This window comes from Spermophilus citellus (assembly GCF_964194105.1).
Source record: "Spermophilus citellus genome assembly, chromosome: 4".
Classification (NCBI taxonomy): domain Eukaryota; kingdom Metazoa; phylum Chordata; class Mammalia; order Rodentia; family Sciuridae; genus Spermophilus; species Spermophilus citellus.
This window is the reverse complement of record NC_138185.1, coordinates 111,427,735-111,441,114: the sequence shown is the minus strand read 5'-3', so window position 1 is coordinate 111,441,114 and position 13,380 is coordinate 111,427,735.

Sequence of the window (13,380 nt, the reverse complement as noted above, 5' to 3'; positions counted from 1 at the left end):
CCGTATCTATATTTTCCCCTCGTTAAGAGCCGAAGGTTCGCTTTTGCATCTTAATGAGGAGCTGAGAGCAAGCCGGCCCTCTGAGGCCGGTGCGCAGGGAGTTACACGTGAGCGCCGGCCTCAGAATTGAGTCTCCCCGTGCCCGCTTCGGCCGCCTGCCCCGAACCGCGATTCTCTCTTCATTTATTTATTCTCCTAAATAAAAACATAAATCGTGTGCAGCGCGCACCGAAAAGGGGGGAGTTAGAAGAAACCCGGCTCGACAGATGCGAGCATCTGGCCACAGCATTCATTAGACACAAAATGGCTCCTCTTTGGAGCTTCCTTTTCCCCTCCCCCGTCTCTGCCCTCCCCCTTACGTCACGGGTGGGCGCACCCGCTCCCTCCTCGCCCCGCCCATCTTTTCCTCTGGCCCCCACGTGGGGAACGCCAACCACGCCCCCAGCAAGCCTTAACAACCAGTCACAGATAGCGAAAGGAGCTTCATGTTACTGATTGGTGGAGCTTCCAGGAGCTGTCAATCCGTGACCAGAGCTGTCAGTCAAAACCACGCGGGGTGGGGGAGCGCTGACAAATGCCGAGGCTTCTGAGCCTCCCGCTTGCAAATAGTGCTTGGAATGGCTGCTTAATTAGCTTTGAATGGCTTTTCCTTCCAGCTCAAACAATCTGTCACTACCATGTGGTATAAAGGAGCCATGCATAAAAAAGTAAGCAGAGGCTAAATATCAATTTGATTTTGTGTATCAAAGGAATATTTTATTTTTCTCCCTAGTAATGAAACGTATCAATTTAAATAATAAAAGGTAAAAACACACACACAAACCCGAAAAAAAAAAGAAAGAAAAAGAAGAACCAAAAATAATAATAATAAGAGAGGGAGAGAAAAAAAGAAAAAGAAATCCCAAACTCCATGGTGTTCTAACTCTTGCGCACGACTGAAATAGGTAATTTCTAAGGCCACGTTCCGAACGAAGCCTGACGACTCACCCCACCCCCACTCCCGCCCCTTTAAACTTGCATTTAGTGTTTTGCTGTTGTCCTCCTCTGTCTGTCTAGGAGTGATGGGGGAAGGGTGTCCTGTAAAGTAGGAGGAAAGGTGGGGGCGGGGAGAAGGGCAACTTTAAAGAGAGCTCTTTGAAGCTGCTAATCAAAGTGAAGGGGGTTTTAAGACCCTGTAAACTGAGGGTCCTACAGCAGGTCTCGATTTGGGAGCCGAGAAGAGAGGGGGGAGAGAGCGAGTGTACGTCTTGCCCAGATTTATTAAACACAATGCCTTCAAGATGCCCGGGAAGCGGCGCCTCGCCTGGTCTCCTTCTCTTCTCTGGGTCTCCCTCCGGACTGGCTCCGACGGCGCCTGCCCGCTGGCGGCCAAGGGAGCCACTGGCCCCCCTGGTCGGGTCTATGCGGACTATGTACAGAAAAGCACAGCAGCTCAGTGTCAGGTCCGTGTGTTTCTCTGGCGGCTCTCCGGGAAACCCCGCGAGCTAGAGAGCTCCTGCAAGGCAGACAAACCCAGGTCGAGTTCACCTGTAAGTCTCGGCGCCGGTCATGGCACACTAGAGGAGTCAGTCACCCGGCCTGATAGACGAGGTTTTGCAGAGCTCCGTCTCTACCGCAGAGCCGGACCGCCAAAGCGCGCCAGGCAGTAAGGAAGAATAATTCTTGATCGCTTAATAGTTACAAGGCAAGCCACTGCTTCCCAGACACCACCGTGTGCATCCTCACCCCACTTCCTAAGAGGCCTGGCTGGTGGCCCACTTTACAGAGTAGAAAACAGAGGCGAGAAATCTTAGTAATTTGTTCTAGACTGGGCAGAGGGTCAGAATTAGAATCCAGGGCAGCTGGCCCTTGTGCGAGCATTTGCAGAAGGAAATTCATTCCGCCTTCCTTATGTCCTTCTTCCTTCATTCATTCTCAGCCCTTTCTGAGGGTCTGAGGGTGGGGGCAGCGCTCCCGCCTGTGGATCTCCCTTGCTCTGCACTAGCATCGCTCCTTACTCTGCCCCATAGCCTGAACCCAGAGCAGGAAGGGAGCAGAGAGCTAATTAACCAGGCCAACACCCCTTTAAGCTCGCCACTGCTCTGCCCCCCACTCTCATGCCACCCCACAAATTAGGAAAAACAAGGAGAAAAATATACTTCTTTTTTGCTTGAGAAAGAGAAAAGAAAATAAAAAACATGTATACAACACCCTGTCCAAAGTGCTTGACAATTATTTTAAAGAAAGGGGGGAGTGGAGAGAAAGAGTTCAAACGTCTCTGTCTCCAGTTCTAATTGGAAACGTTTCAACTGTTTATGTTACAAGAAGTGTCAGGGTCATTTGCTACCGAAGAGCTGACTTTTCATTGGCTGCTTAATTGAGTACCTCGGAGTCCACCCCACGTGGGAGAGGAATTCCTGGCACAGTAAAAAAAAAAAAAAAAAAAAAAAAAAAAAAAGTCACTGAGTGAGAAAGAAAGCCCGGCCTGGATCTACAGTGGAGGTTCCCTAGACCCTCATTTGGGGTGCAGGATGATTGATGGGCAGTTTCTTCCAGCCCCAAGAGCTGTTCCTCTGGTCCTTTAAAAATAAGTGTCAAATACTTCAGATAAGTGTTAATATATGTTTCCACCCTTTTCTCAGGAATTAGAGGACCTGGTTCTGGCCAGCCACCAGGCTGTGGCCTCCTATTTGAGGAACTGATCACAGTGCTTTGGGTGGGGTTATAAACCTCTCTCTGTCATCCCTTCTCCTAGAGCCTCCACAGGCTTTGATTTTTTGGAGGGCTCTTCCTGGAACTGCCCAAAGGGGAAAGAAATCTTCCTCACCACTCCCCTCAAGTTGATTCTTTTAGGTTCCTCCGATTCTTAGACTTTATCTTCCTCATGAGGGTAATTCTCCACCCCTCCATCCACCAATCCTCTCAGACCTTTTTCCACAAGCCAGCACCTCACCAGAGAGCAAGAGGAAGGGGAATTGGTATTTATTTGACAAACTTACGTAGTGCTTACTCTGTACCAGATGCTATTCTAAGCCCTTGGCAAATATTAACATATTTAATTCTCACACAAAGAATGAAGTGGTTGCCATTAATATCACTCCCATTTTACAGATGAGAAATTGATACAGTGGTACAATAACTTGCCCAAGGTTACTTCAGTGACTGAGGTACTTGAACCAAGCAATTCAGCTCCAGAGTCCTTAACTAAGCATGCCTTGCTGCTTCTACAAGGTTGGCTTTCCAGGACTGTGACCGGAGCTACAGGATGGGCCCCCAGAAGTCCCTAAGGCAGCTTCTAGAGAATGCATCCTGCAGTCATCTCATTTCAGGGAAAGGAGCCTCATGAAGTTGGAGGGACTTCCCAGAGCCTCCCAACTCCTCTTCTGTGTGACCTTGGGGGACCTATTTAATCTTGCTAAGCCTCCATTTCCTCATCTGTAAAGTGGAGATAACAATCCTGTCGACCTCAGAGGATTGTTGAGGATCGATGGAGATAATGCATGTGATGTACTTAGTACAGAGCTGGCACATTAAGTGATCAATAACAGTTAGCTACGGTGACCATGATGATGATGTAGTACCAGCTCAGGGATTCAACTTCTTGAAGGTTTTCTGCCGGTAGAGGCGAGGAAGGCTCAGAATGCCAGTCCTAGTGGAGGGTAAGTCAGGCAGATGCTCCCACCATATTCTATATCCATACAGCCAAGCCCTGGTAGGGATTCCCAGCTCCCTTGGAGTTCTCAGGAAGGCCCTCTGGGCGTCCTAGGGCCTTCCTTCCTTCTCCAGATTTTCCATTCTATACCATGGTCCTCAAATGACCTTGGTTATCCCTATTGCCCATGGACCCCTGGGGTGTGGGGAGAAGGGAAGGAAAGAATGAGGGGGCAATTCAAAGTTAACCCCTGAGGGATGTAGGGATAGACAGAGGTAGGGAGAGACATGACTGCCACCACAGTGGAGCTCACAGGATTTCGAGATGAGCCACACAAGTGTACAAAAGTATAATCTTGGGCTGAGAGTGTAGCTCAGGTGGTAGAGCACTTGCCAAGCATGTGCAGGGCCCTGGGTTCAATCCCCAATAAAAAGAAAGAAAGAAAGAAAGAAAGAAAGAAAGAAAGAAAGAAAGAAAGAGGGGGAGTTTAATTTTGTTCAGAGGGGGAACAGTGTATAAGAAGGGGTTCTCAAAGGACTTTCCTGAGAGGGTGAAGCTTGAGCTCAGACCAGCAGGATGGACAGACATCTCATGCTATTCTAAGCCCTTGGCAAATATTAACAAATCCCAGTGGGTAAAGAGAGAGAAGCAGAATGAGCAAAGGCTTCTAACAAAATTCTTCCTTTGCCTCTCAGCCTCCCAGGGTAGTCTCCCTTCCTGGGTCCTTTCTTTGTTTCATTTCCAGACAAGGTGTTATTTGCTCCCTGAGAAAGGAAGCTAAGAACTTGCTTCTCTGTGACCCTTGTCCTCATCCCCTCTCTCAACTCAGGCTCCAATGAAGGATGTCCCTGAAGGATAATAAAGTCAGGAGAGAATGCATCTACTCACCAGTAGAATGAATCTCCTGTGTGGCAGCACTTGCTCAGAACCAGGAAACCTGAAGATCTGTCAGATCTTGGGCAAACTTCCTGTACAGTGGAGACCTCAAAACTCTTGGGGGTCTTAGTTTCCACACCTGTAAAATGAAAATAATGGCACCTGATTGCTTACCTGGCAAAAGTTTACCGAAAGCCTACTCTCGGCAAGATTTCTTTGGAAGTACCAAAATCTAGGGAAGGCCTTGCCTTTGGGACATACATAAGCCTAGACTGCTTCAATTCTAGGCTGTTTGTAGCCTCTCAGTATTAAATGAGAGTCCAGGTAGGGAAGTAAGACTCAGTAGGAGGGAGGGTGATAGTCAGGGAAGCAGCCTGTGGAGTGTGACCCCTGATACATCAGAGAGAAGGGGAAAGAGGAGAGTTCCAGATAAGAGCAAAGGTGCCCTGCTAGGGTACTTCAGAGAACACTGGGGAAGTCTGATTCGCTTGGTGGCCCAACAGGCAAAGGACACCACTGCCTTCTCTCCAGAAACCTAAGGCAGCCAGACTGCCAGGTGGCGATTTACAATGAGGCACTCGTGTCCACCTGGGACTTTGTGGGGGGGGCAGGTGTGCAGAGTGGGCAGGGAATGTGTTTGTTCACCTGTCTTTAGCAGAGGCAAAGACTGGAAACATCCTCCCCACACCTCCTCCAAAAGCCAAGCGAATTGCAAGCTGCTGTCCCCAAGGTGCACTTTGCTGACCTCTATTGACTAATGGCGCAGGGTTTCCATGCCTCACGCTGGAACTGGGTAAATATTTATCGAAGTGATTGGGCGTCCTAATTAAGAGATTTGTGCTGTTTCTTTCTTTCCTTTTTAAGGATTCAAAGCCAAGGCTTAGAAGATTAAGAAATAGTTTGCTGGTATTAATGCATCCAACTTCACAAGGGTGGAGCCCAAACAGCAAGTATTATCCAGGCAGTGGAGGGGAGTGCTGGGGGTGGGCCTAGATGATTAGGGCAGGACTCTAGCTGAGCATATCTGGTCTCTGATGGGGGTTCTGAGTTGGGGTCAGAGGAGAGAGGAGAGAGTATTTGCCTGATAGTGTTGATTTTCATTTCCAAATCTGCTCACAGCTTTCTATCTTTCCATTAAACGAATTTATAAACGAGTTTGTCATATATATTCTGTAATAGTGATGAGTCTGTTTATCAGGTATGCTAATATATACCAGTGCTTCTCAGTTGGGGTGACTTGCCCCCTTGGGACATTGGGCAATATCTGGAGACATTTCTAATAGTCATGACTCAGGCTGGGGGTGCCACAAACATTCAGAGTAGGCATAACTCTAAATATCCTACAATGCCTACAGCATCCCCCACAAGAAAGAATTATCTGGATCCAATGCCAATAATGTTAAGGCTGAGGAACTGACACATACTCTCTTATCTAATTTTAACAACTAGGGTAGTTCTTTGTGCCCCTGTTTTGCAGAGGAGTCAACTGAAATACAATGTGTCACATGTGCAGGAAGGGAAGGAGCTGATGGTCGAACCCCAAATCCTCTGCCTCGAAAGCTCATTCTCTTTTCTCTATTCTTAGTGTCCTCTCTACTAGAAAGTGATCCAAGCCAACCAGCTGCGAGTTCCTACCAACGTATAGAGTTTCTCTATTTTACAGTTGCCCGAAAAACTAACAGTTTTGTAGTTATTCCAAATAAACCCCTCTGTGGAGGGCTGGGTGAATCTAGACAAGATCTGGAATCCACTGGAAGCTCCTGCAGCAGGAACACAGACCTGAACCCTGTGAGCGTCTATGTTCCACGGAAGCAGTCGCAGCAGTCGCAGCAGTTGCTGTTGGCCCAGCTCTGAAAGGGTGTCAGGGTGGGAGGTCAAATAGAACGAGGTTGTATGAAGTTTGGTGGGGAGGGATGGCCCAGTAAGGGGGTATTCTTTGCTTCCTTTAAGGGTATTTTTCCTGAGGTTGAGGTTCTGCAGGAGGGAGATTGAGGCAACAAAGAAAGGAGGGAGGGAACAGGGATGGGGTGCAAAACAGAGGGAATGAAGGGACTCTGAAGGTCTAGGCTTCAGGTCGACCCTGGAAGTTAGGGAACATGGAGAGATGGTAGTAAGAAAAAGAGCAAGTGGACTTCACTTGGAAAAATGGAGGAAACAAGGCAAATAAATGACTCCAGATTTTAATACTGGAATAGAATTGCAAAAATGTCTCATTTGGGGAGCCTGGAGATCCAACTATCTGACAATGAAGTCACCACAAAACATCTATAGGATGAAGCAAGGCACAGAAAACAAAAGCTAATACCCCTTTCCTTTTGTCCTCTCTTTTCGGCTTAGACACCATGTCTATATACTCTAGATAAGATACCACTTATGGGGCAGGGGAGGTGTCCTTGTCTGTAGAAGAAGAGACAGAGGACCAGAGATTTGAGGGATTTGTCTCCCAGAACAAATGGTCATGGCAGGTTCTGAGCAGCCCTCCCTCCCACCATTGGAGGCAAGGGAGACCCAGAGAGGCGGAGTGGTTTGTCCACATCACACAGCTCATGAGTGGCGGGCCTGGGCTTCCATGCCAACTGGTCCAGCTGCAGAGTCTGTGCCCACACCCATTGTCCTACCCTACACTACCATCTGGCCTCACCAACCTTCCAGTGAAGGTCCTGTTGGAACAGTGCTCTGCTCTCTAGAAAATAGGGTGCTGGCGCTTTCTGAGATGTCATCTAACTTATGGTGTTGACCTCCTGACACTCATCATGAATTCCAGCCCCCTTATGGGGCAACTTCCTGTACTATGGAAACTTAACAGCTAAGCATCCCTCTTTCCTCCCTGTCAGCATTCTGGATGAAAAACATGGTTGCAAGATCAGGTGCTCTCAAGCAAGATGGGAAAGCAGCAGTAAGGCGGTCACCATCTCTGGCTGCAGTCATTCAGGTTAGCAAAGTCTTTGTGGAGTTGATGGGTTCTTCTGCACCCATATTCCAGTGTTAGCCATGCCTTCCTACCTGCCAAGGTGAAAGCCTATGTGTGTGGAGGGGACCACCTTCTGAGTTCTGAATTTTGGTGACAGCAAATCTTCTTGAAATCAGAGGGTCTAGAGGGGACCACCTGATTCCCATGTCCTCCTGACTGTATCAGAAGAGGCAGTCCCCCATCCCCTACAAACTAGAAGAAAACATTCTGGGAACACTTGGTGATGATGGATTTGGCAGTGATGTTTTGGACATGACACCAAAAGTACAGGCAGCAAAAGCAAAAATAAACAAATGGGCATAAATCAAATTTTAAAACTTCTGAGCATCAAACCAAATGGTCAGCAGACTGAAAAGGCAGCCTACAGAATGAGAGAAAATATTATTAAATCATGTGTTTGATAGGGATTAGTATCCAGAATATATCAAGAACTCCTACAACTCAACAACAACAAAAACAACTCAATTTAAAGATCAACCAAGGCCTGGAAAGATATTTCTCCAAAGAAGACATACAAATGGCCAATGAGTATTTGAAAAGATACTGAATGATACTAATTATTAGAGAAATGCAAGTCAGAAACCACCAGGAGATATCATCTCACACCATTAGGATAGCCACTACAAAACAAAACAAAAACAGTGCAGCATTGGTGAGGACATGGAGACGTTGGGACTCTTGGGCAGTGTTGGCGGGAATGTAAAATGACACAGCCATGGTGGAAAACAATAAGGTGCTTCCTCAAAATACAAAAATAGAACGGTCATGTGATATACAGTGATCCCACAATCTGTTATATATCCAAAAGAATCGAAAACAGAATCTCGAAGAGATTGGTTAAACATTCATCAACATTGTTCATTACAACATCATTTATAATAGCCAAGAGATGGAAGCAACCTGAATTTAGGCCACAGACATATGGATAAAGAAAATGGAATAAGACATACAATGGGATATTAGTCAGCCTTCAAAAAGAAGAAAATCCTGCCACCTGGTACAACTTGGGTGAACCTTGAGAACATGATATTAAGGAAAACAAGTCAGAAAAAGACAAATATATGCACTTTTATGAAGTATCTAAAGTAGTCACAGTCAGAGCAACAGAAATGGATCCTGGTGGCTCCACACTGAGGGGAGAGGATGAACAGGGATTGTTCAGTGGGCACAGAAGTTCAATTTTACAAGAAGGAAAGACCTAGGGATCTGTTGCACACAAACGTGCCTATAGATAACACTAAAAAAGGTGAAGATGATTTAAAAAAAAAAGGCTGCCCCTGCAGCAGAGGGCAAGTGAGTGATGTTGAGTTCTTCATGTGGCTAGCGTGGTTGCAGGAGACCAGTCCCTGACCGTCTCCTTCCTACTTGTTATGGTCTGGATCTGGAATATCCCCTGAAGTCTCATGAGCCCAGAGAAGCGATTCTCAAAAGAATCACCTTGGGGGAAGTAATTGGATCCAAAGTCCTTCACCTGGGCAGTGGGTTAACCCATTGATGGCCGAATGGACGGCCGGCAAGTGGGGCCTGTTGGAGGAAGCAGGTCGCTGGAAGTGTGCCCCCGGAAGCTTTTGTCTCCTCCCCAGCCCCCTCCCCTCTCTCTGAGTCCCTGCTGCCTTGAGCCCAGCAGCTCTCCTTTGCCACTCCCCTGTATCTGTCTCATCTCAGGCCCAGAGCAAGGCAGCCAGCTGACCATAAGCTGAAACCATGAGCCCACATAAATCTCTCCTCCTCTAAGTTGTTCTTGTCAGGTTTTTTGGTCACAGGGATGAAGAGCTCAATAACACACTTCTATTAAATGTTTTCTGTATCCAATAGCTAGAGGGACTGGTTCCTCTTTCCAGTATCTGAATCAGGACAGATACACACCAGCTTCTTCCATCAAATCCCTGCCATGTCCAGCTCAGCCTGAATGAGACTTCTGAGGCGTTTTGTTTTTCCTTGACGTTTACCTGGTTCACAAGAATAGTGATATCGATGACTCATGGCCCTCAGTGGTGTGCACAGGGAGAAGAACCTGGCAGAGCTGAAGCTATTAATGGACAGGCACAGTTTGGAATCCTGACATGTCTACATATTTTTGCTGTGAGGCCTTGGACAAGGCACTTGGTTTTGCCAAACCTCAGTTTTCTCATCTGTGAAATGGAACGATGATAGTGCCCTTCTCCAGAGCTGTTGTGAGAAGTACACAGGATCCTGTGGGCAGGAGGCAAACCTTCCCTGACTGTTAGTGATTCTGAATGAATGAGGACACATCAACCGCTCTGTCTCAATGCACAGGGACTCCTCAGCCTCTATCTAACCCCAAGCATGGATGCTTTTCTTAACTAGGGCCAGATTCTCTACTCCCAGATCTTAAATATGTCTCAGGTTAACCGGAGACCTGGAAAGAGGGAAACTGGATACTCAGAGGCCCAAATGCAGGAAGTCAGGGCTGATCAGAGGGTTCTTGGAGCCCTGGGAAAAGGGGGGTACAGGTAGATGGGTTTTCAGTGGGACACAAACGTGTAAGTATTGGGAGGGTGTGGGGCGGGGGGACTTGCTTATCCAGAGCCAGCAAGGGCCAAATGTGGAAGCAGCTGCTGTCCACCTGTCTGCAGCCTCCCTCACTATGGAGGCCATTTGGGAACCAGAGTCGGGCTGCCCCCACAATTGGCAAGCATCGATCCCCCTTAGCTAATAGAAGACCCTCTTCAGCCTAATGAATTGTGGGCTCAGGACTACAGACCCAGGCAGGAGTGAGTCTAGACACAGGAAGAATGCACTCCCCCATGGGGTCTGTGGATCTGAACTTCAGGCTGAGTCCTAGGAGAAGACACGTGTGATGCTCTTGGTTGGGATCTGCAGAACTGAAGCCTGGGCAGAATCAACACAAGTGGTTATCAACACAGGTTATGAACACAGACCGACTCCCAGATGATAAATCAATATGCCCCATTTTAGAAAGAGCTCCCCAAAAGGAGCTGAGGGAGAGCAGAAGAGCAGATGACTTGGCCCTGGGTGGCTGATGATTTTGAGGGCCAGGCTAAGTGACCTGGCCCGTACTGGGGGGGGGGGGGCACTGAAATCAGTGACTACTAGTTGTTGGACTCCTGCTAAGCTGTTTACATAACTGAATCATCAAACTGTAGAGCGGCACGGTCTGCCCAGACCCTCTCAGGACCAAAGTGCCCTGGCTACAGAGAGTATTGGAAGCTGGAATACTGGGCCTCCTCCAAGAACTGCCCCAGGCCAAGGTCAGACATCTTGTCCAAGTTCATGCCCTTCTGGGGAAAGCCAGCATCCAGTGATAGGAGGGAAGTGGGGTACAGAGGCTCTGTATCTCAGTTTAGGGTAACTCTGAAATGCCAGCCCAGTTCCAGAGCTCCCCAAAGGGCCACTGAGGCCTTTCTGTGACTTCCCTGTGCCCCATCCCGCTTCTCAACAGGGGTTAACACAGAAAGCATTTCTCACAAAACCCCCATATGAGTGTTCTCGACTTTACAGTTGCCAGATTTAGCACATAAAAATACAGGACATTCAGTTAAATTTGAATTTCATTCAAACTATTTTTTTTTTTAGTAATACTAAAAAAATTGCCTAGGACATACTAAAAAAACAAATCTCTCCTTGTTTATCTGGACAGATTTAACTGGGTGCCCTATATTTATCTGGCAAGACTGCTTCATCATTTCTGAGTCTGTCCTCTGGGATATCAGACCTATAACAAACCACATGACCATGACGTAGGTACTACTGTTGCCCCCATTTTAGAAACAGAAAACTGAGTTCTGTCACATAAGTGACCCTGCCTCTCAAGGAGGAGTGAAACTACAGCAATGGGTTTGGGAGCTGGCGCTAGGGACTGTTGGTGGGTGCCGAAACCTCTGGAACAGCTTCAAAGCACCACCTGTAACTCACCGGGCCTGCAGCTCTGGAGAAAAGGGCTCCAGCCCAGGTTTTCCAGACAGCCTTCCCAGGGCAGGGCTGAACAACCCCCTGGAAGAACATTTTAATCAGCCACCTTGTCTCAGCCTCTCTTGGCCTTTGCTTTCATTGTCAGAGTCTGTGTCAATAGCTGGAAATCCAGGCAGCAGCACAAGTAGACATTTCGCTCCTTCCCAAGCAGAGATCTCACAAAGGGCAGGGCTCCCCTCTTTACACAGAAAACAAACAGGTCTCCAGACTCCCAGGGGCTGGGGGCCAGCTGGGGCAGAGGAGGCTTGGGGAGGGGGAAGGCCTACCAGCTGGCTCTGCCTGGCCCAGGCTCCCACTCTCTCTGGCTGCCCATTTCCATCTGCCTTTCTCTGGAGAGCGAAGCGGACTCAAGCCCCAGCCCTGCTCACTGGGTGTGTGGCGATTCCACTCTTCCTCCCTTCTAGCTGGGCGTGACCCCTAAGCAAGAGGGTTCCACTACTCCCCCGTTCAAGACCCCTCTGTAGCTCCCTAGAACCACAGACCATGCACCTGGGGGCCTCTCTCCTCTCTGTGCTAATGAAATCCCGCCCATTCTTTAAGACCCTGCTCTTCTGGGAAGCCTTTGCCCACACCACCTGGGTCAGACCAAGTCACTGCCCCTCCTAGCTACCAGGTACTCTGCCTTATGCCTGATGCCCTCGCCCCAGGGAGTCCTGCCCTCGTGTAGCTGGGCAGGCGTTGGTCTCTCCTGCAGGCTGTGAGATTCATCTGAGCTTCGTACAGCACTTTCCAGTGCGTACTATGACTTAGGACCCCCTCCGCGAAGCCCACCTAGCATAGTGGACAGGTGTAGTGCTGAGAGGAACCCCTGGCTGGCTCCTTCCCCGCCCTGCCCATGCCTGCCTGGCTCCTGCGGGCTCTGGGGAGGCTTGGGCAGGAGTTCCACTTCTGGTTTGGCTTGCTTCCTCTTTAACTGGAATGCTGGCTGGGTGACCAGGAGGTCAGCTTCTGGGGAGTGCAATGGGAAGCTCCCCCCCCCCCCCATTGTGCCATTGCCAGTAAGGTAAGCAGAACTGGGACTGGGGCCCACCTAGGCAGCCCTGGAGAAAGCCCGAGGGGGTGCTTTCCGGCATCACTGGCCCACCAGAGAGAGAGAGACAGACCTGGACTCTCATGTTCTCTGGCCACCACAGGGCTGCCCTGAGGGCAGCACCCAGACAGGGCTTCCATCCTGAGCCTTTAGAGTGAGCGGTTTCCTCAAAGAATATTATGGGTCTCTAGTCCCAGCAGAGCCCAAATCCTACTTCTCTCACTCCCTCCCCCACGGCAGCCCGCACATCCTGGGCACCAAGGTGTCTCTGCTGGGTGACTGCAGCATTCCCCCCATCAGGCCCCGGTTTCCACCATCCACCCCATTTCAGTGTTCTCTCCATAGAACGGTCAGGATGGTCATGTCACTCTGCCACTCCAAGCCTTGTCCTCGCTGCCCATTTCTGAGAAAAGCCCATGATCTGCCCCTGCATCCTCTGCCCTGCTCACCTGGCTCTCCCTACTTCACCACCAGCTCCTCTGTGCAAGACACACCCCCCATCCACTGCGGCTGAAAGGATCTTTCCCCAGAAATCTTGTGAACTAGCTTTCCCCTTCCTTCACACCTTGCCTTTCCAGTAAGGCTGAGCTGGCCACCCTGTTTTATTCTGAAGTCAGCTCACTCCCAACCCCACCCTGCTCTGCTTTCTGCCTCTTCAGTAGCACAAATCATAAAACTCACTTATGCTGACTGCTTCCTGCCCTGGTGTGTCCACTCCATGAGGCCAGGGACTCTGTCTCATTCACTACTGTAGCCCTAAAGCAGCGCCTGGGCATGCGGGATGCACTCAGTTAATATTTGTGGGTTGAGCTGAGTCTGTCAATGGGGATGACAACAGTCTCTATATCACTAGGCTGGGAAGCTTAAATCAGTCCATTAGGAACACTTAGCCCAGCGCCTGGCCATGGTAAGTACGCA